Source organism: Bactrocera dorsalis, chromosome 1 (genome assembly GCF_023373825.1).
Source record: "Bactrocera dorsalis isolate Fly_Bdor chromosome 1, ASM2337382v1, whole genome shotgun sequence".
In the NCBI taxonomy this organism is placed as follows: Eukaryota; Metazoa; Arthropoda; class Insecta; order Diptera; family Tephritidae; genus Bactrocera; species Bactrocera dorsalis.
The window spans coordinates 4,784,927-4,806,217 of record NC_064303.1 but is presented as its reverse complement, the minus strand read 5'-3'; the positions used below and the strand labels follow the sequence as shown (position 1 = coordinate 4,806,217).

General features: G+C 39.5%; 1 non-coding gene across 1 annotated transcript; it reads left to right on the top strand.

Annotated features, from left to right (window-relative positions):
* Nucleotides 1-18,034: 18,034 nt before the first annotated feature.
* Nucleotides 18,035-18,106, top strand: Trnat-ugu (transfer RNA threonine (anticodon UGU)). The gene has a single exon. It is a non-coding gene; the product is annotated as a tRNA-Thr (tRNA).
* The last annotated feature ends 3,185 nt before the right edge of the window (nucleotides 18,107-21,291 follow it).

Genomic DNA, 21,291 nt, shown 5'->3' with positions numbered 1-21,291 from the left:
GCCCTCCAGACAAACAGTCGTCGCACTTCCGACTAGGCTCTCACGTCACTGTTGACAGTTATAACTTCGAAGTCGTAGATAATTTCGTTTATCTTGGAACCAGTATTAATAGCAACAACAATGTCAACCTCGAAGTCCAACGCCGAATACCTCTTAGCAACAGATACTACTTCAGACTGAGTAGGCAATTGAGAAGAAAAGTCCTCTCTCGACGAATAAAAACCAAACTCCATAAGTGACACAATATTCCCGTCCTGCTAAATGGTGCAAAGTCATGGACAATGACAACACCTGATGAGTCGACGTTAAGAGTCTTAGAGAGAACGATTCTGGCGATTTACTTATGGTCTTTTGCACATTGAGAAGGGCGAATACCGCATTCGATGGAACGATGAGCTGTATGAGATATACGACAGCATTGACATAGTTCAACGAGTTAAAAGACAGCGGCTCTGCTGGCTAGGTCATGCTCCACCCCACTCCAGCTCTGAAAGAATTCGACGCAGTACCCGCCGGGGAAAGCAAAGGAAGAGGAAGACCTCCACTCCGTTGGAAAAACCAGGTGAAGAAGGACGGAGATATATGTCATCATTAGGTCCCTTGAGCTCTCTTATATATACAATATATATACATATCTACTTCATATCATCTTTAATAGGGTCTCCAACGTTTCTTTTTGGGCGCTACAAACTTTATATACCTTGTTCAGGGTATAAAAAACCCAACAAAAACAACCTGAAAAACATTTTCTAATATACCGGAATAAAAGTGCGCCAACGAAGTGGCAGATAAATGGTAGCAACAAAACATAAACAAATCCAAATAGGCGACGAGACGCGCCAAGAGTCAAGCGGTGAGCGAGCGTTGGGTGAACGAGGAGGCAGACAGTGGCAAGCAGCTTGCAACAGTTAAGCGCATTGCATTGTAAACAACGCTAAACAGTGATTTAGTATGTGGTGTAACAGCCGCAATGACAACATAGCAGCAACAACAACAACAACGTGGTACACACTTGGATAAAAAAGCTTGGAAGAAAATATAATTTAGATGGAAAGTGTTGCTTTGCTTTTAGTTGCTGCCCCTCAAATGAGTTTATTGCTATTATTGTTATTGCTGTTGTTATTGTTGATCTCTGAAAAAAGCGCTGGCTGGCAGGCTAAGAAAGCGGAAAACTATACCAGCATATGTGCGTATTAATTTGTTGGTTTTTGTTGTTGCAGCATAATATACAGCCACCTATATGTTGCAAGTTCAACAATGTTGCTGCTTTGTGTTTGTTGTTGTTTATAAACAGCGTGGCGTATGGAAAATTTCACTTGCACACGCGCTTGAACGCACGCACGCGGTCCATGCGGTTGTTGTTGTTATAAATGCGTGTAATAGCAAGATAGCAGAAACAACAACAAAATCGAATGATCAAAACAATAACAAATCGTCTATATGGCAAGTTGACGCACAGAAAATGCTGACGGCTCTTGGCTGATTGCTGACTGGCGGCTGCTAGTTGTTGGCTGTTGTTGTTGCCACTGATGTTGCCGTGTTACACTTGCAAGCGCTTGTGTCGCCGTTGTTGTTGCAACAAAAATATTTTTGTAGCATACGCCATACATTTGCACTGGCACTGGCACAATTCCGCCATCAACACTTTCACTCTTTTTCACTTCTTCACAAGGCACACACACACTCACCGCCACGCGCATAAGCGCACATAAATAGCCGGGAATAGTCATGCACAGACAGTCAACGCATAAAATTGATAAATAAACTGATTTTACCGTTAAACTCTGGCAAGTCACTGCGCGCCGTTGCAAGTTGTGTTGGCTGTCAGCGTCGCACAGTCGACCCAGACCTGAAAACCTTCAGCGCTGTTGGCGCTCTTACATGGCAATGCGGTCTCATCAGCCGCTAATATATGGCAGCAGGCACTGAGTACTCGCATTTTGTGGCGAATTTATGTGTCAGCGCCGCGTAGAAAGTGAAAATTACAATATTTCCGTGTTGCAAGTGAGTGTGGAGCGTTGCAAAATATTGGGTGTGTATCAGTGGTGGTCGGTTCGTCGATTTTTCATATTCCGAAATTTAATTAAAATAGAAAAATAGTTAATTTCGGTTACACCAGAGTTATAATACCCTTTAAAAATACAGAAGGTTCTTAACAAAAACTTGATTCCGATCTTTTTGTATGTATGTACATATGACAGCTACGTAAATAAATAAACCATAGCATATGGTTATCTGATCTGAACATTTCCTTCGGCAGAGATTGCATTATTGCCTTAGACAATATCCTATGCTACTTTACGGAAGGATATCTTATCAAATGAAAAAATTTTGCTTTGCAAGTACTTGATTGTAACTGTTAAGTTTGTACAGCAGCTGCATACTCTATGCGATAGTGGTCCGATACCGGCAGTTTCGAAAAATAAGCTAAGCTGAGGAAAACTTCGGAAGGAACCAGCTACTAGATGGTCCGATTGGTCTTTCACCGGGACAAAGCCTCGGATGTATTACGCTTGAACATCCCCAAATACCGCTTCGAATCATCGTCTCGTCGTTGATTTTGGTCAAAATTGAGCTCGCGTGGCGTCCACTTTGCACAGAGTTTTCTTATGACCCAATATTCCAGAATTATAAGATGTATCCGTTTATTTGATATCTTTAGAGTACTCGCTAGCTTGAAAAACTTCACTTTACGGTCATCTAAAATTATTTTGTAGACCTTCTTGATGTTCTAGTCGGTAACAATCTCTTCTGCGCGTCCCCATGTTCCAATTCTCAAAGTAACGATCTTACCGCTGTTAAACTTATACACGCGCTTTTTAAAGGTTAAGACTAACTAACCTTCACGAACTGGACAAACAAGTGCAGATTGGAACTGAATGTTGTCGATGGCATTAAAATTACGACTGTAATAACCTAAATATTTTAGACGTTACGTTTAACAACCTGTACCCTCCACACTACTTACGACAGGGTAAGTACAAAAAGCAGAATAAAATCATCAAGTCGCTAGTTGCTAGCCGGCAGAACCAGGGAAAAAGACAAATCAACGTTTGTTAACAATCGGCCGACAATACATCAATAATTCAGCACGGGTATGGTCGCCTGGATGAAGTATGAAGCAGATGGAGATGCAATGTCAAGATGCCTCTCCACCGAGCACCTACACATAGAGACCTTTATGCTTCCAATTAAGGAACATAACGAACTTCTCTCCAGACAGATTCTGCTGAAATATTTCTACAGAAATTTTTATTGCAGTCGATTGCTAGAACAAGATGCGTCTTAGAGAACATTACTGGAGTATGTCGACAACATAGAATATTTTACCACAGCCTACGAACGCAATAAACTTCAGGGAAGTATTGAACTATTTGCACTTTAGAGCTATTAACACCTTTACCAACTTTCGTCTATTGATTGGCGTCCTTAAAGTTTAGCAAACACTCATTACAGAAGAACAGATCGAGTTGCCTTGCGAATCTAGGGCGATTCTTGTTCAGATTTGTTCTGTATGCTGTGGCTGGTAAACTTCCACTTATCCAGAAATACCAAACATATATAATAACCTGCATGCTACGAGTATTGGCATGAATCTAACTACCTCTTTGCATGCCCCATGAAACCAACTTCTCTAATGTCGCTTTCTATATGGTCTGACCTTTTCGAAGTTGCTCCTTTAAAGGACCCACCGTTAATTGCTTTCCGTTAAAACTAATTTGAGTATTTTCAAGTTAACACAAACATTCCTTGAGCACATTCGGAAGTAGTATAATCCTTTTACGGATATTTCACAGGATCTATCCCATAAGGAAACATCAAACCATCTAAACAAAAGACGATCTACATACATATTTCGACAAAGAAATCATTTTAATTAGCCCTCATGCTGAGATCCCCGATAATATTACTGAAAGCGTAAAAGGTGTAGTTTCATTGTATTTTGAATGGATTTTGAAAAATTGGTATTTTCAAATGATATATCTTTATAGTTATACTCGTAGTTTAGTAGGTTCGCCTTGGCTCTAGGCACATAAAACTCCTCTACAGATGCCATCAAGGCACTTAAGCGATGTTCATGGGTACTCTAAAGTATTAAAAAATTTAAATGTGCCATAACTTTTCGAACAAGGCGACTTCACTGCTCTCCACGCAATAACTTACATGTCAGCTTTCTTTGCATTAACCGTGACGTCATTAATAACTGCATAAATCAGCTTATTAAATGAGCGCTTATACTTCATAGCCATTCATGGCCAACATTTTGACGTCATTATGTTGAAAATGCGTAAATGCTGCACGTGACATGTGGTGAGTTTGCAAGAGACACACGCGGCAATGCACCTGCTGGGCCACAAATGACGTCATAGAAGTGCGAGCGAGTGCGTTGCGGCATAATAACGGTGTGCTGGAGTGAGCACGGATATTAACATAACATTTTATGATAGAGTTATACAACATTTAACGACAGCAACAAAAAGTGACATAACATTCGTGGTATACTTTCGGGAGTGCGAGCGTGCAGCTCAATAATCAGCAACTCATTGCGCAACTCGACGCTTGGTTTACTGCTTTTGCAGGAATTTGTGCGCTCAGAGAGTGCGTGCAAGAGAGAGGTAGAGAAAAAAGTATATGTACCATGCTGCAAAGGATAATCGCATAAATTTTGACGCTCTCATAGAGGATGCTGCAGCAGTGCCTTGTGGCAGCTGTTCACTCACACCTGATATAGATAGCACTTTATCTCTCTCCCTCTTTCTCTCTTGCTCTTTCTTTTTAGCACAGTTACGCACCTCGCACCTATGGCCTTGTGTTGTTCTTTACTTATATGTATGTATATAATTTCCTTTTTTGTCGAAGGTGTGAGTGAAAATATCTTAAACAATGTTGCCATATTTTCGAAAATATTATGCTATGCTCTCATCTTCTCCCACCCAATACATAGATATGCTGCGTGATTTATGTACAGCACCGTTATAGCTATTAGTTGTTGTATTTGACAATGAAAGGACGCTCAAAAATATCCTTGAACTCAACTTTCCCCGAGGTTACTTACTCTAACTGCGTTTCACGAATGTTTCTCTCCCATATGCTCATTGTTGTAGTACGCAGTTTGCCATTGTCCCTAGCCTTGTGCTTTTTCGGGTATATTTTGGCCTTCTTTTTCAACAGTCGGCAGGTCAGCAACGCGTAGCACTTACTTTCGGGTATACATGTCTACACATTGCCGTTACTCCAATAAAGGGAATCTGATAATAAGGAAGCAAAAGCAACAGTTCTGCAGACCCGTTGAGGAATTGAAGGAAGAAAGCAGGTTATAGGTGGTCAAGTGCGATGAGGTTGGTGAACTAGTGAGGTAGTTATGACAAGACAAAGTAGATAAAGTATCTCAGAAGCATCGCTTAGCTCGTAGCCTTTCGTATTCCACTCTCTAGTAGATAGATAGATAGAATATGATTGAGGTTTTGCCCAGCGATTCTATTGTGTCCTCTCCTATATCACATATGGTCACGAAGGTCCAACACCCTGAATAAATCCAGGAGCTTTCTGAACGCGATGGAGGTCATGTGATCCCTCTCTACGTAGATGGACCCTAAGGCCTTAAGTCTGCTTTGACAAATTGCTTGGCAATCTAGAATCAGTTATTCCGGAGTTTCCTGTTCCATGTCGCAAAACCGGCGGTAAAGCTGCTTGTATCAAAAAGTCAAAATTTTGAGGTTGTACAGTGATCCGTGGTCGATCTAATTTGAAATCATTAACTGCCATTGTTTGAGTTAGAAAGCTTATACGTTTTGAAGCGGGTTTGGACCTCTGGATCAGTAAACAAATGTCCCTTCAACTGATAAGCCATTTTATCCTCTTTGCCAACATTTTCCTATCGGCTTCAAAATTCATTTACAACTTCATTAAACCGCGCACTCATGTATTCATGGAAACTGTACATATGTACTAGCTTTACAGCCCATTACCGGGGTTGGGACCATGAAATCACTTTTGGTCGCATTTATGCTGTTGTCATGACAACAGACAGGCGCGCTCTCAACCACATACGGCGCTTCTTGACCAACACAACAACAATATTGGTAGTAACAACATGGCATAGAGGCAAAGGAAGAAAAAAGTTGTAATGAAGGTCCGAAGAATAAAAGTGAGAAAAGCAAGGAAAAATGGAATGAGCCAAAAACAAAATTAAAGTGATAAGAAAAACAAGACTAAAACTGCTGACAATCAGAAACAGCATGTAATGGAAAACAAATCGATGGCAGAGCATTGATGTATACTATATAGAAATATACCACATACTCGTATATTTGCATGTATGTGTGCGCTCGGATCGACAGTTGGATTAAGGATTTGTCGCCGTCGTGCTGCCTTTGCTGGAGTCGCAGTCACTTCCGCAGCTTAGTGTTGAGCTATGCTACTTTGCTATTGCACTTGTTGTTGTATTGCTTCATCAATGCCGACATCCTGCTGACATCGCGCTGCTGTGTTGTTGTTTTTCGTGTAGTCCTTAAAGCGCTCGTATAGCAGAGCTTTTATGCTTAATTTAACTGAAATGTTTACGCATCTTATGTTAACAGTTCATTTTGTTTTAGTAGCCATTTGAGATTTTACGGTACCGTTATCCACTAATACATGTTTATATATGTGTGTGTGTTTCGGCATAGCGGCAATATTTCTTCTCGTCTTCTTTCGCACGTGCGATACGTCAACGTCCTTCGACTTTCACTTCCGCTTTGATGGTCTTTCGTGAAGTCTGTTGAGGGGGAGTGTCAGAGTTAAGCGTTCAATAGACATACAATGAAGATATTTACTAAGGAAATGCTTGTGTGCGATTATCTTATCCTAAACGAAGCTCTCGTTGTATGAAATTTCTAGAAAAGCAGATAAAGAAGTGACGACCAGAGACCGTTGCTGCCTGCCATTTTGATGCTGATGACTCATCGTCAGCTATTTACATAATATCCGCCATACATCAAATACGAATTTAGCGATGTAGCAATAATTCTCAATAATTCTGAACTGGCAGCTTGTCTGACTACAGGGTTGTAATCGTTGCGGTCACAAATATCCTTGCACTTGGTAATTTGATGCCATAATTGCGCTAATGAGTAAATATCTTATGCTTATATACTCAAAATTTCCACACTTAATAGAAGAGTAAGCATTGTGACATACTTAAATATTGACAGTACTGACTGAATGTTACCGTATTGACAAAATATAAGGGTTACTTCCGACTTGAAGGACAACTAAGCCGTAGTTATGTATGCATGACAGCTCTCAGAGAATAAATAGTAATTCTTTCATCTCTCTTCAATCACTCTTCAATCTAAGGTAGTACTGCAGGAAGATTGTGAAAAACACTTAAAGTATAAGCTGGCTTCCTTCGAAGTCAATAACATTTTACTCTAAATATTTTTGTTCCAAAAGTTTATTGTTCTTTAGAACGCACTTGTAGACAATTATAACGCAAATGGTATCAACATATTAACTGGTCTTAATATCAGCAACTTTAGTGCTTCTCTTTAAGGTTAGTAATTCATTCAAATCCGCTTCCTTTTCATCAGTTTTAAGAAAATAAAATTTCCGATAAAAATCGATACGCCTTTGAAGAATGTACTTTTGAGAAGCAATTTTTTATTTTATGTGCAAAACAAACTTAGTCTATCTATAGCGCCAATACGAAGTCTCATTGCGGTAGATTATGCAAACAGCCAATATAACTAGACTCTCAGCCGGTAACATCGTCTAGTTATCCAGTTCTATAGGTACAGAAGCAAATGAAGAGCCACACAAACTGGCTCGCATGGAGGCAACTGGAAACGCAACTCTCCTAAGCTACCCCAGACCATTCAGCTTTTTCAAACGTTGTTAGAAGCAATGGATCCGAGATAAACACAAGCAACACTGGATATATCACAAAGTTACTTCGGGGTAGGGTTGATGATGGATAGGATAGTAATATTGTAGGAGTCATCACGGGGCATTTACGCTTAAGATCCTATCCTCAGAAAATAGGAAAAGTGGAGTCGGTGGAAAGCTGAGCATACGCGGGTTATAAAGAGACGCTGTAGTATTACCAGATTTACTCAAATACTCAGTCTTCAGTCTGGATTAAGGATGTCTCTGGGGTGAAAAAGACAGATTTCATACAAAATCCACCGAGATGTGGGACAAGGCTTAATTTTATTACCACCCGGGAGCACAATGGACCTAATGATGACGTAAGTGCGGTCGTTGCGGTCTGGCGCTAAAGCACCTTCCTTTTTATCCAACTATACTTCACTTATGTATCAGGGAAGATCAATTAAACTTTTCTCTCCTATGAAAGAAACTAGCACAGTTATTAGAGGTAAGTGTTCCACAAGTTCAGTGGACGACAAAATATTTTTCAACCGATTCAAAAGCCGATAAAATCATTTAGTGAGGGTTAAATTAATAGTGAGGATAGAAAATTTTTTTTATACAACGGTAGTATAATAACTAAAAATTCGAATTCTGGAAGAATTTTGCTTCCATTATAATTTTCTGTTAAGTTAGTTTGAGAGGTTTACTTAAATATATGTAAGTTAAAAAATTAAAAAAGTAAAAAGTGCCTGAAAATAGTTAGACAAATGTTAGAGGATGGCAAGAGAACTCTACATATCTCACGAGTCTGTTCGCATGATTTTGTTAGATATTTTGGGTATGAAACCCGTTATTGCTCGACTGGTCTCGATAAAAATGAATTCTTTTCAAAAAGAGTATCGTAAATAAGTCTCTTTGGACGTGCTTGTTGGTGCGAATTTCGATCCCACATTCATGGAGGGCAATGTAACTGCCGATAAAATATGGGCTTATGTGTTTGATACGCAACAAGTCAACAATTATCGGAATGGAGGGGAAAAAACAAACCGAAAACAGAAAAACCACCCCAAAGCCGCTGAAAAATCAAGGTTATACTCACTTTTCCATATTCTTGGTTTGGTGCGTCATCAATATTTTTTGGTGGCACAGTTGGTCAATAAGGAGTTCTATTTGGCCGTATTGAGGCGTTTGCGTGAGAACATCCGTTGAAAACGAAATTGTGGAAGAATAATACATGGATTTTACACGATAATAATGCACCGTCGCATTGAGCGATTTCACGATTGTGACCGAATTTAAGAACAAAAAACGCAATGGATACCACCGATCAACCGCCGTATTCACCAGATTTGGCTTCGTGTTTTTCTTCCTTGTTTCTCAAACTGAGATTCCCCTTCCGTGGAAGATGTATTCAGTCGATCGAAAAGATAAAACAAAGGTGACAAAATAAATTGTGATGAATAATTAAATATTTCGCTTTCTATTCACAATTTCCGGGTAGTTTTTTGTCACAATTAATGTACATTCGATATAACTGCAAAACTAAAATTAAAATTTTCGTTGTTCAAAAACTGATATGAGCTAGGGGTGACTATTTGAGGCGTGTTGGATGGCCGCTTGATAAGGTAAACTTACATATTATATATGTATATACATATATGTTTGTCAGTGAAATGGTCACAAATGGCTGGAATCAGAAAAACAGCTCTGACCATCAATTATATGCCTTTGAATTAAATATCTTAAAATTTTAGAATTCCCAGCCTTGAGTTGGCAACGCATAACATTATCATTACCGCTGAGTATACACTACACCTGCGCACGTACATACGTACCTATGTAGGTGCATTCGTACATATAGGACGTGTTTTTTCTGCGATCCTAAAATATTGTGAATACTTCTAGTTTTTGTGGTGAAAAAATAGTGGTTGTTCGAGTAAAACATCCCAGATAGTGAACCGCATGTGTGGATACCAAATCTAAAGGAAAAGATAAGTAGACATTGATTTTGTTTAATAACATAAAAATTTCACTTGCACTTACCTTTCCGTTTTTCTGGGCAAATTTTGTGCAAATATAGCTTTTCCCCTTCAATTAACGTGCACTCAATAAATTTTTTTTTGTTCTGCCGTTTTTTGATCGATCAGCTGTTCCCCTCCTCGTGTTTTCGTTTTCCTTTTGGTTTGCGAATTGCCAACCATCGGAAACACAATAAATCAGCTGTTCTTTCTTTTGGTTTTGGCATTGCCAACCATCTTTTTTTTTGTTATAAAATTTAAATTTAAAAATATTTAAGTAGTTAAGTTTAGGTCAGAACATATACCACAAAGGGTGTTCCCAAACTATTCTTTCGCAGAGGATATGGCCTCCGAAAATAGTATTGGGCTAACACCGGAGAATCCTTTCCGAAGGAACTCCAAAATAATGAGAACGCCGCCCAATGGCAAAAAGGAGGAGTCCGCCGCTGCTGGACCAAATAAACGTGGAGATACTGCTGGCCAAGAAAGCAAAGGGGGCAAACATGAGGAGACTGAAAAAGATGAAACGGCTAGCATCTTTTGCAACCTGAGCAAAAAAATCAAAGATTTAGAAATGATGATGGCCGGACAAAGGCATATAAATCAAGCTATGCGCGATTTAGTAAGCAGCATAGTGACTTTACATGCCAAAATGGAAAAATTGGGAAATCAAGCGAGAAGAATTATGATAGGGAAACCATCGCATGTACCCACCATTGGAAGAGATGAAAATACCCCTAAAAGAACGCGAGAAGCACCAGGCGATTTACCACCTACCAAAAAGCAAAAAAGTGTAAACGAAAAGCCGCAATTGTCGTACAGTGGAGCAGCAAAATTAACCCAAGAGGATAATACGACTAGATGGGTAGACGTTGTAAAAAAGAAGAAACCTTTGGAAAGGAAGATCAAAACAAAACCAGATGCCATAATCATAACAAAGAAGGATGGTGCGTCGTATGCAGATATTCTGCGGAAAATTAAAAGTGACAGCGGGCTTGAAGTGCTGGGTTCAAATGTAACCCATATTCGTAAAACGTTAAAAGGAGATCTACTTATTGAACTTAAAAATCGAGCAGAGACGAAAGCCGAATCTTTCCAAAGCGCCCTGGAGGGGGTGGTTGGCGAAATGGCCAAGATACAGCCCAAGACCCACAACGTCACGATTACGTGCAAGGACCTCGATGAAATTACAACTCCCGAAGAAATCTGCACAGCACTAAAAAGAGAGTGCGGAATCGAAAGTCTGGAGATATCGAGTGTGAAAAGTCTGCGAAAAACGCGCAGTGGCACGCAAATAGCACTTGTATGCATGCGTGCTCAAGACGCCAAGGCCGCACTTAAAATAGGGAAATTAAAAATTGGGTGGTCGATCTGTCGCCTTCGAGAATTTTCGTCTGTCCCCAGATGCTATAAGTGTTTCCACCTGGGTCACATGGCGCGAAATTGCTGCAGCTCGACAGACAGATCTTCCCATTGCACACGCTGTGGAACCGCGGGACATTTAGCAAAGGCATGCACAAACGCTCCGAGCTGCATGCTCTGCAAAGGAGAGCACTCAGTATTGAGCACGACTTGCCCAAAGTATATCGAGATGATGAAGTCTCTAAATAAATGAGGATACTACAGCTAAACCTTAACCATTGTGCAGCGGCTCAGGATTTGCTAGAACTGACAGTCATAGAAGAGAACATTGATGTCGCTTTACTAAGTGAACAATACTCCCAGCGTCCGGAAAGCACATGGACTGCAGACAAATCTGGTAAGGCAGCAATATGGTCCTGCAAAGGCCAACCTTTCAAGACCAGCTCCAGAGAAGCTCATAACTGCTTCACATGGGCCAATATACAAGGGATATATCTTGTAAGTTGCTATGCTCGTCCCAGCGCAACTATTACAGAATTTGAAGACTTCCTCTTACGGCTCTCTTTAGAAACCAGAGGCAAAACTCCAATTGTAATAGCGGGGGATTTTAACGCATGGTCGACTGCATGGGGCAGCAGATATACAAACCATCGCGGGCGCCTAGTCCAAGAATTCCTAAGTCAAACGAACTTAACAATAATAAACAGTGGAACACGTACCAAAAAGGAAACAAAGGATCCATTATCGACATTATGTTTGCAAACGATTCGCTGAGCAGGCACATTAAGTGGGAAGTGTCCAACATATACACAAACAGCGATCACATGGCAATTATAGCACATATTTCGTACTCCCGAGAGCAGGAGCTTCTTAGCAGAAACCCCTCCCGAAGGCGAAGTTGGAAACAACAAGAGTTCGACCCAGACCTGTTTGACCTAGTCTGGAGTGCATCAAAGGCATCTGGTGACAGCGCCGCCCACTTGGTATCAGCAGTTCGAAAAGAACTCGTGGCAGCATGCGATGCAACAATGCGTAGAACGTCACATCACCACAAGCGGCGGCCTGTATATTGGTGGAATGATGAAATTTCCATGCTGAGAAAGCTTTGTCACTCAGCTAGACGGCGTCTACAGCGTAACTGGGGCGAAACGAATGAAAATCGCCTTAGGGAGGAATTCAAAAGCTACAAGAGGCTCCTGAAGTCGGCAATTACACGAAGCAAAAAATCATGTTTTGAGAAGCTGTGTAAGGAAGCAAACCTTGACCCTTGGGGTACTGCATACAAAATATGTATGTCTAGATTTAAAAACAAGCAGCAGCAACCTAAAGATGCCTCTTTTATGGGAAAGGTCGTTGAAACACTATTCCCGAAACACGACCGGATTTCATATGCCAAACGACGAAAGGAAGCTGTAGAGTCACCTCCGTTAGTCACGGAAGACGAACTATTGGCAATAGCAAGGAAAATCAAAAACGCCAAAGCGCCTGGGTTGGATGGGATACCCAACAGGGCCCTGAAGGAAGCTATAAGCTCAAAACCCCAACTGTTCGCTAAAATGTACAACACGTGTATAAAGGAAGAGGTGTTCCCCGACGTATGGAAAATACAGCGATTGGTTCTGCTCCCAAAACCAAAGAAACCACCGGAAGAACCCTCATCGTACCGACCACTGTGTATGCTCGACACAATGGGTAAAGTGTACGAAAATATAATAAGAAACCGCCTGGAGTTAGCAATCCAGAAAGCCGGCGGATTATCAGAGAGACAATACGGCTTTATAAAAAAGAGATCCACTATTGACGCACTACGAGAAGTCGTTGATACTGCGAAATGTGCAGTAAGTGGCAAAAGATGGAAAGGTGGCACAAAAAAGTACTGCGCGCTGATTACCCTGGATGTCAAGAACGCGTTCAACTCGGCAAAATGGGCACACATAATCGAAGCCCTGGATGAAATACACGCCCCTGAATACCTCATAAACATTATATTGAGCTATTTTAAAAACAGAAGGCTACTTTTTGATACAGACGAAGGTACCAAGAGCTACTCTAACTCGAGTGGAGTACCCCAAGGCTCAGTATTAGGCCCACTATTATGGAATCTCATGTGTGCTAGGTGCTAAGAAGATAGCGACCTAAAGACGTGAAACTAATTGCATACGCGGACGATCTCATGGTGGTAGAAGTTGCTGAACAATTAGTCAACCTAATAAACAAATGCAATAAGTGCTTAAATGGTTTGCGCCAATGGTTTTCCTCTGTGAGTCTGGAGCTGGCGGAGCAAAAAACTGAAGTTTTGCTCATAAGCACCAGGAAGGTAGAAGAACAAATAGAGCTCTCCATAGGGGAGTGCGATATTACTTCGCAGCCGCAACTGAAGTATCTGGGAGTAATATTAGATTCTAAATTAAAATTTAAAGAACACCTGGAATATACATCCAGTAAAGCAAACAAAATTTACAATGCGCTATCGAGAATGATGACCAATACAGGCTGTGTGCGTTCCAGCCGGCGATTCCTGATAGCGAAAGCAATGAGCTCCGTAATACTGTATGCAGCACCAGTATGGATACAGGCAATGGATATAAAAGCATATGCTAAACAAATAATTGCAGTGCATAGGCTTTCTGCAATTCGAGTAATAAGTGCGTTCCGGACTACAACTACGCTGCTGAAGTATTAGCCAGCATGCCGCCCATTGACATCCAGGGAGATGAACTCGAGCGTTTATATCATCTATCGGCGCCTAAAACAGTATCGGCAAAGACAGAGGAGAGGAACAAAAGCATTAAAATGTGGCAGGAGCGGTGGAATTCCTCATCCAAAGGGCGTTGGACCCACCGACTGATACCTGACATCCACTCGTGGATAGACAGACGACATGGGGACCTAGACTTTTATCTGACCCAAATACTTAGTGGGCATGGGTGCTTTAGAAGTTACCTTTTCAGATTCCACAATGACATTAGTCCGAACTGCCCGACATGTACAGAGCATATAGAAGACTCTGAGCATGTATTTTTTAATTGCCCTCGATTTTCAAATACAAGGGAAAAACTAAAAACCACACTCGGTGGTAGTTTCACGGTCGATAATTTAACGACACTCATGTGTCAGTCGACTGATAATTGGAAAGCTGTCAGCGAAGCGTCAGCATCCATAATGACAAAACTGAGATTTTTTGAACAAGTTAGGCGTCCGTTAGTCCGCACAATAGAGGAGACTTAAATGTCCTGTCCCTCCCACGAAGTAATACTTAATCGGTGGTTCCGTGGGAGAGTCCTGAGTTGGGAGTAGGTTAGGTTTAGCGGATTAAAGTTCCGCACTCCGGCTTTCGATGCTTCCCCTACTATAAAAAAAAATAAAAAAAAAAAACCTATGTATGTAAACATCTGATATCACTTTGTTGCATGCGAGTAAGCATGTCCGCATTCGCACAAAAAAGCAGAAATACAAAAAACAAAAAAAAAAAACACCAGACGTTTGAACGATTTACAGGCGTGTAGCCACATATTTGGCGTTTTTTCCGTTTCTATGTATATATTTTCTTAAACATATCTACGCCTATAAGAGTCAGCATAAATTTGTATGTGCAACAATTTGCCCAACAATGCCGCTTGCCACATGCTAACACGGCAACATTCCTATTGTGTTTTAACACATGCATTGCTTGTAAATAATTTACAAAGTATCTACTAAGTTTATATGAATTAAATAGCCACAACACAAGTGCTCGTGTGTGTGTGTGCTTGTGAGCATGCAAGTTCAGGCAATTAAATGGCAGCGGACAGCCGGCTAGTTGTGGGCTAATCGGCGCCTTGCGCGCTCATTCCTAAACTGGCGTTGAGTTGTGATGATTAAAAGCACATAAATGCACACATAAATACTCACAAAATAAACACAGACACACATATATCTACATTTATTTATGGAAACATACAAGCACTTTTTCTTGCGCGCACAAAATCCATGTTGCTCATACGCCTTGGCCGACAGCCCCACCTCCCTTTGCTGATTTTTTCTAGCAACACGTGTTTGTTGTTATTGCTGCTGCTTATGTTGCTAGCATGATTTTGGTTACTTTTTAGTTGCTTTAAATTGTTTTCGTTGTTGTTCGCTTTAATCGCGTGCTCTGCTCCGGCGCTGCTCCGTACGAGTACGCGTGAGCAAGTTCAGGAAAATATTCGAATCGGTCGCTTGAAGCGTGACGGTCAATGATCAGCGCGTACGCAGTGCTGTTAGCAAGCCCAACGACTGGCTAGCTTTTACCCAGCACATGTGCGGATATATGTATATACTTTTATTTATGTACTAAGCATTGGCAAACAAGTGGGTAAAAATGTGGAAAAAATTCTAAAATTTTGCAGTCTTAGCAACTGCCTGCAATTGATTAAAATGTTTGCTGCTGTTTGAAAAAAGTTTTGTACGACTTCAATATTTCATATTTTTTACCTAAAATTCTAGCTATGAAAGAAAAATTAGCACTTACAATGTTTTCTCTTAGTGGACCTTTCTGAAGTCATTCTTAATCATAATTAGTATTCATAATTTTTATTTAATATAATTTGAGAATTTATGATTTGGGAATTTTTTACGAAGAGACGTTTTGATATCTGCGAAATGTAAAATATCCGATACTTTACCGGAAATTATTTCAAAAACAAGAACAAAAATTTTCTTTGGTTACATGTTAACTGTGATCAAATTGAAAGGTGAATTTTGTCATGTGATTTCATCTCCCTCAAAGTAATCCCCACCCGATACAATATACTTATGCCAACGAATTTTCCAGTAATCATAGCACTTGGAAAATCCTCCACCATGATGGCCATCAGAGGCTTCTACGATTCAGCTTTTTTATCCTCAATTGAGTCAAAACAGTGTCCTCGGAATGGTCATATGAGTTTGCCTTCAAATCGCGACCAAATGAAATACACTTAAGCCAAGGATTGTTTCAGTCCTCGAAACTATTTTCGTAAGCACTTTTTGGGATGGTCTTCAGCTCTTTCAACGAATTTTGTTTGACATGAATTTTAGTTTTAGGAACAATAAGATTACACGTGGAGCCAAATTTGGTGAATACTGTGGTTGATCGATGGTATTCATGAATTTTTTGCTTTAAATTCGGTTACAATCATGGCACGATGCGATGGTGCATTATCATCATGTAAAATCCATGAATTGTTCTTCCATAATTCTGACCGTGTTCGACAGGTGTTCTACACAAGCGTCTTGATACGGCCAAATAGAACTTGTTGGTGTCCATCTGCCCCTCCAAAAAAAGTTATGAAACACCAAGCTATGAATACCAGAGAAAACAATGACCATCACCATGATTTTTGAGCGCCTTGTCTTGGTTTTTTTGGTTTTGGTCGTTTTTCCCCTTTTTCCATGTTCCCAAGTCTCATCGGCATCTCCATGAATGTGGAATCAGAATTCTCATCATCAGGCATATCCAAAAAGACCTGTTTACGGCACTCTTTTTGAAAAAAATTCAGCTTTATTGGGACGAGTCGGGCAAGAACACGACTCATTCGAACGAATTCTCGAGAGATTTCGTGCTTTATTTTCAACTCTCTAACACTTGCCTGACGATTTGCAAGCACCATACTCGTATTTTTCATCCGTTGAAGAAATCGAAGTTCGTCCAGAACGAGGCATGTCTTCAACGATCTCTCGACCGTCTTTAAAGGCTTCGTACCACTCGTAGACTTATGTTTTTGATAAAACTGAATCGCCGTGAGCACTTTCCAACATTCGCAGCGATTCCGCATGTAAAATTTGGTTAAAAATGTAAAATTTTAGACGAATTCTTCATAACCTCTCTAATGTTAATACTCACACTTTCGTAAGCAGTCGATTCGAACTCTTAACTAAACTGAAATCAACCTGCGAATGTGAAAACGAAATTCAGTTAAATTAATTTTAAAAGGTATTTTAGTCATTTTAAACAAAGAAAGACGCCCACGATTCAAAGTTTTGGGCTTTTGAATAATAGTCACTTCTCGTTCCGCGGGGTTTCAACAAAATTTTTTAGATAAACAGTTCTTCTATGCAAAATATTTCGGTATAAAAAACTGCTATTAATTTAATTAATTTTATTTTTTAATATTTACCCAATCATCATGCAATTTGTACCACTGTCCTTTATTTATTTAGCAGCGTATTCCGCACATCAACAGCAAAAAGTACTTTTCAAAATTGAAATGTTTATGTTATTTTTGTTATAATATCATTTCCAGTTAATACGTTTTAAGTGGTGACCGTTATAATTTCGTTTGTTATGGTTCGCGTGTGTGTTTTGTTTTCGAAATGTTGATTTTTTATTTTTTTAGAGATTTGCATAATGAAGACATACTAGCTTAGGGATATGTGTGCAAAGTGTATAAAAATAAATATTTTCTAATTTCATTATTAATACGTTAATAGTTGAAAGCTTCCGTTAATCATTGGCGGAGTCAATAAACTTTTTGCAGCGCCATTTAAACGGTATACTTAAATGCTGCGATATGAGCAAGCGCAAGGTAATTCAAATAAAAAATGAAATAATTTAATTAAAAATTTGTAAAATAACTTTTTTTCAATTCATATCTTTTTATCATTGATCATAACAAATATTCGAATTCGAAAATATTCGTCTTCGCATTTAAATTACATCAATTCTTATCTTTGTGGTGTGGATGTTATCATTTCATCAATTATGTACTAAGTATCTCTAACATCTCGCAACATCTCTACTTCGATGCCTACAAACTTTTATATTTCAATGAAGTTCATTTTCTGAGAATTCACCAATTTTAAGCGCCTCTTTAGCTCAGTGGTAGAGCACTGGTCTTGTAAACCAGGGGTCGTGAGTTCAATCCTCACAGGAGGCACAACTAACGGTACACTATTTTAAATTTTCCTCTTTGTCGGGAGCTTTCAATAAACTCTTCTTTGAGATTGCTACATCATTGTGGTTTCGTTCACACAGAAATGACCGGAATCAAGGAATCCACCTCAATAGAAGAGCTGCTTTATAGGCCTCGATGACAGTAAGTTCAAAGCTAGTCAAGGTGTGTATGATCTCAGTAGCAGTAGCTACTTTCATATTCAATTTGTCTGGGTATCTGGCCACAGCGGAATCGTCGAAAACTGTAAAGTACATAAGCTTGGAAAAAAGGCATCCATACCAGAATTCCAGCAGGATGGGAACGAGCAGGAATTCCCCTGTCATTTTGTATTCGTTTGCCAGAACTAAGGGCTTTGCGGGAGCTCAACAAGGATGATCTGCAATCAGCACCTGGGGGGTTGCGAAAGCCGTCTGACTAAGAGTGGATCATAAAAAACGTCCTCACCAGACACCGCCCTAATGGCACTCGTGCGGGGAGGCCAAAAACTTTGGACAACGCAAACTTGTAATGAGGAAGAAAAGGTGGAAGCATCCAGACGCTTTCTCCTCGGCTTCCGTCAAACTAAGAGTAAAGCTTCTCAGTTGCCTTGCTTTCTACGAATTCGGCGAATCGGTTGGAATAGATATTAGTCGCCCTAATAAATTTGTGGGTCTATTTGATCCATACCTAGCAGTTCTGGGCATCACAAAGTTTAAGCGTCTACAGCAGTCTAAGTGGGACTATTCGTGGCCTCATCAGTGATCAGCCTTTTTATCTAACCTAACTACCATTTCGTATGTTTCCGGTGTTGGTTTTCGAAACTGAATTTTAACCTTATATTTTCCAATTTCAAAAGTGTGAATCATTGGTATACCTTTCAAATACTCCCTAGGTCTAATAAAGCTTATTTTAAAACCGCGCACATTTACAAAAAGCGAAAAGTACAAGCGACATTGCAGCAACGAAGAAAATGATAAAGGGCCGAGTAATGACACTGTGAGGTGGTCAGGTATTAGACTGACTTTATTTGCAAAATTCTTCTCCTTAAATACTATTCTAAACAATATTTGAATACCGCTAAATATATAATTTCCCTTTGTATTGGTTTATATACTTACCTATACATAAGCACGTTATGTACTTCTAACAGTTTATTAACTTAACGCTGTTGCTTCTTCATATACTCGTACATATGTATAATTAGTTACTAAAAGAGAGAAATGTAAAATGCGAGTGCAGCCTTGTTATAGGCTGGTTACACATTAAGTTTAGCAGTTGTTAAATAGGCCTAACTAATGTGCACTAACAAACATACGTATAATTGCGTGAGCGAAACATGCGTTAGCAAAAGTGTCAAAGCAAACGCAATCAAACACAATGCAAATACCATTATTAACTGCATTGAGGTGAATGACTTCAAAAGCTTAACCTTGAGTATTAGGCAAATAAAAAAATGGGAATAACAAATAATATATAATATAAGAACATATAGTTGAAGTATGCAGTGGTTCGCAATCTGTGACCCAACATAACCTATAAGTTAGGTTTAATATTCCCCACTAATTTCATAGAGATACATTACTCACAAATCGATATTGTAGTTGATATAGTAGTAGTGATACTGTAAAAAGTCAGCAGACGAATTGAAAGTCCAGGTATTGGGGTTTAGAGTAGAGGTTATAGAGGTCTCCTACATTTTCACGCTTCTCTTATATTTATAAAAAGGTGATGCATTTCGACGTACCCTACCTTTTTAAAGAAAAAAATATAGAAACTTTAAATTTAATAGAGAATGTTTATTATCATTGGAAAGAACATTCTTTGCCATTTATTTTTTGAAGATTTTTTGAAGAGATATCAAATGTTGACCGCGGTTACGTCTCAGATGGACCATCCGTTGAGTCCAATTTCCAATGACTCGTTGGAACATTTCGACTGGTAACTGGCAAATAAAATGAGTGATATTTTGCTCCTAGGCCTAAATCGAAGCGAGATTGTCCGCGGAGACTTTAGACTTTACATAACCTCTAAGAAAAAGTCAAACGGTGTGATTTTACACAATCTTGATGACAATCTATCGGCCCAAAACGTGAAATTAGCTGCTCAGCGAAGTGTTATCTCAATAAATCCATTAATTGCTGCTTTATGTGGGAAGTGGCACCATCCGGTTGAGACCAAATGTCGCCGAGATCACGAGCTTCAATTTCATGTAAGCAAATAGTCGATTATCATGGGGCGATAACGGTTGCCATTGACGGTTGCATTCTCACCGGCATCGTTTTTGAAGAATTATGGACCGATTATTCCAACGAACCACAAACCGACCATTGAAACCGTTGTTTTTCTGCACGAAATGACACCACTTATATCGCTTCAGGTTGCTTCTCATCCCACATGCGGCACTTTAACTCATTTACTTACCCATTCAGACAGAAATGGACCTCATCGCTCGACAAAAGTTAGCTCGAAAACGTGAGATCTTTTTGGAATTTTTGCAGATTTACAGAGCGAAGCCATGTCGATTGAGAAGGTGAAGCGAATACAGTTCTTGCACAAGCTATATTTTGTATGCCTTCAATTTAAGATCTCGAAGAAAAATGCGACTTACGTTAGTCCGGCGCCGAATCGACTCTTCACATGGGTTTCCTCTGGTAAAAAACAGCCTTTCTTCAACAATTTTCAATGAAATTTTCGCGACACTTTTGTTCAAATAAATAGTTGTAATCGAAAAAAAACCTTCCTCCAATTCTTTAAAAATATTATCTCAAAGGCTTGTGTAAAATTTTATGAAGATCTGTTGAGTATTTGTAGACAAATTTTGCCAACCGACTTCAAAAAATAGTTTCTAGAAAAACTCGTTTAAAGACGGCACACTTAGCCCAGCTAGCCTCAAGCGCACAAGTTCTCAAGGTTGAATCTCCGAAACTATTACTCGGATCAACTTGGAAATTTAGGACAATATTTTAGAGGGGTTATAACTAGAATTTAAAAAGGCAATAAAAATCGATTTTTAAACCCCCGTAAACCCATCTAACCACTTAATACGGTGGTTCCGTAAAAGAGTCTTAAGTTGGGAGTACTGAGTGACAAAAAGTGCTTTTAATATGGTTATTGAGCTTAAAAAAAATATTTTTAAAGTAATTGAGTATAAAATGTTTCAAAGTAAAATTTAAATAAAAAATACTTTA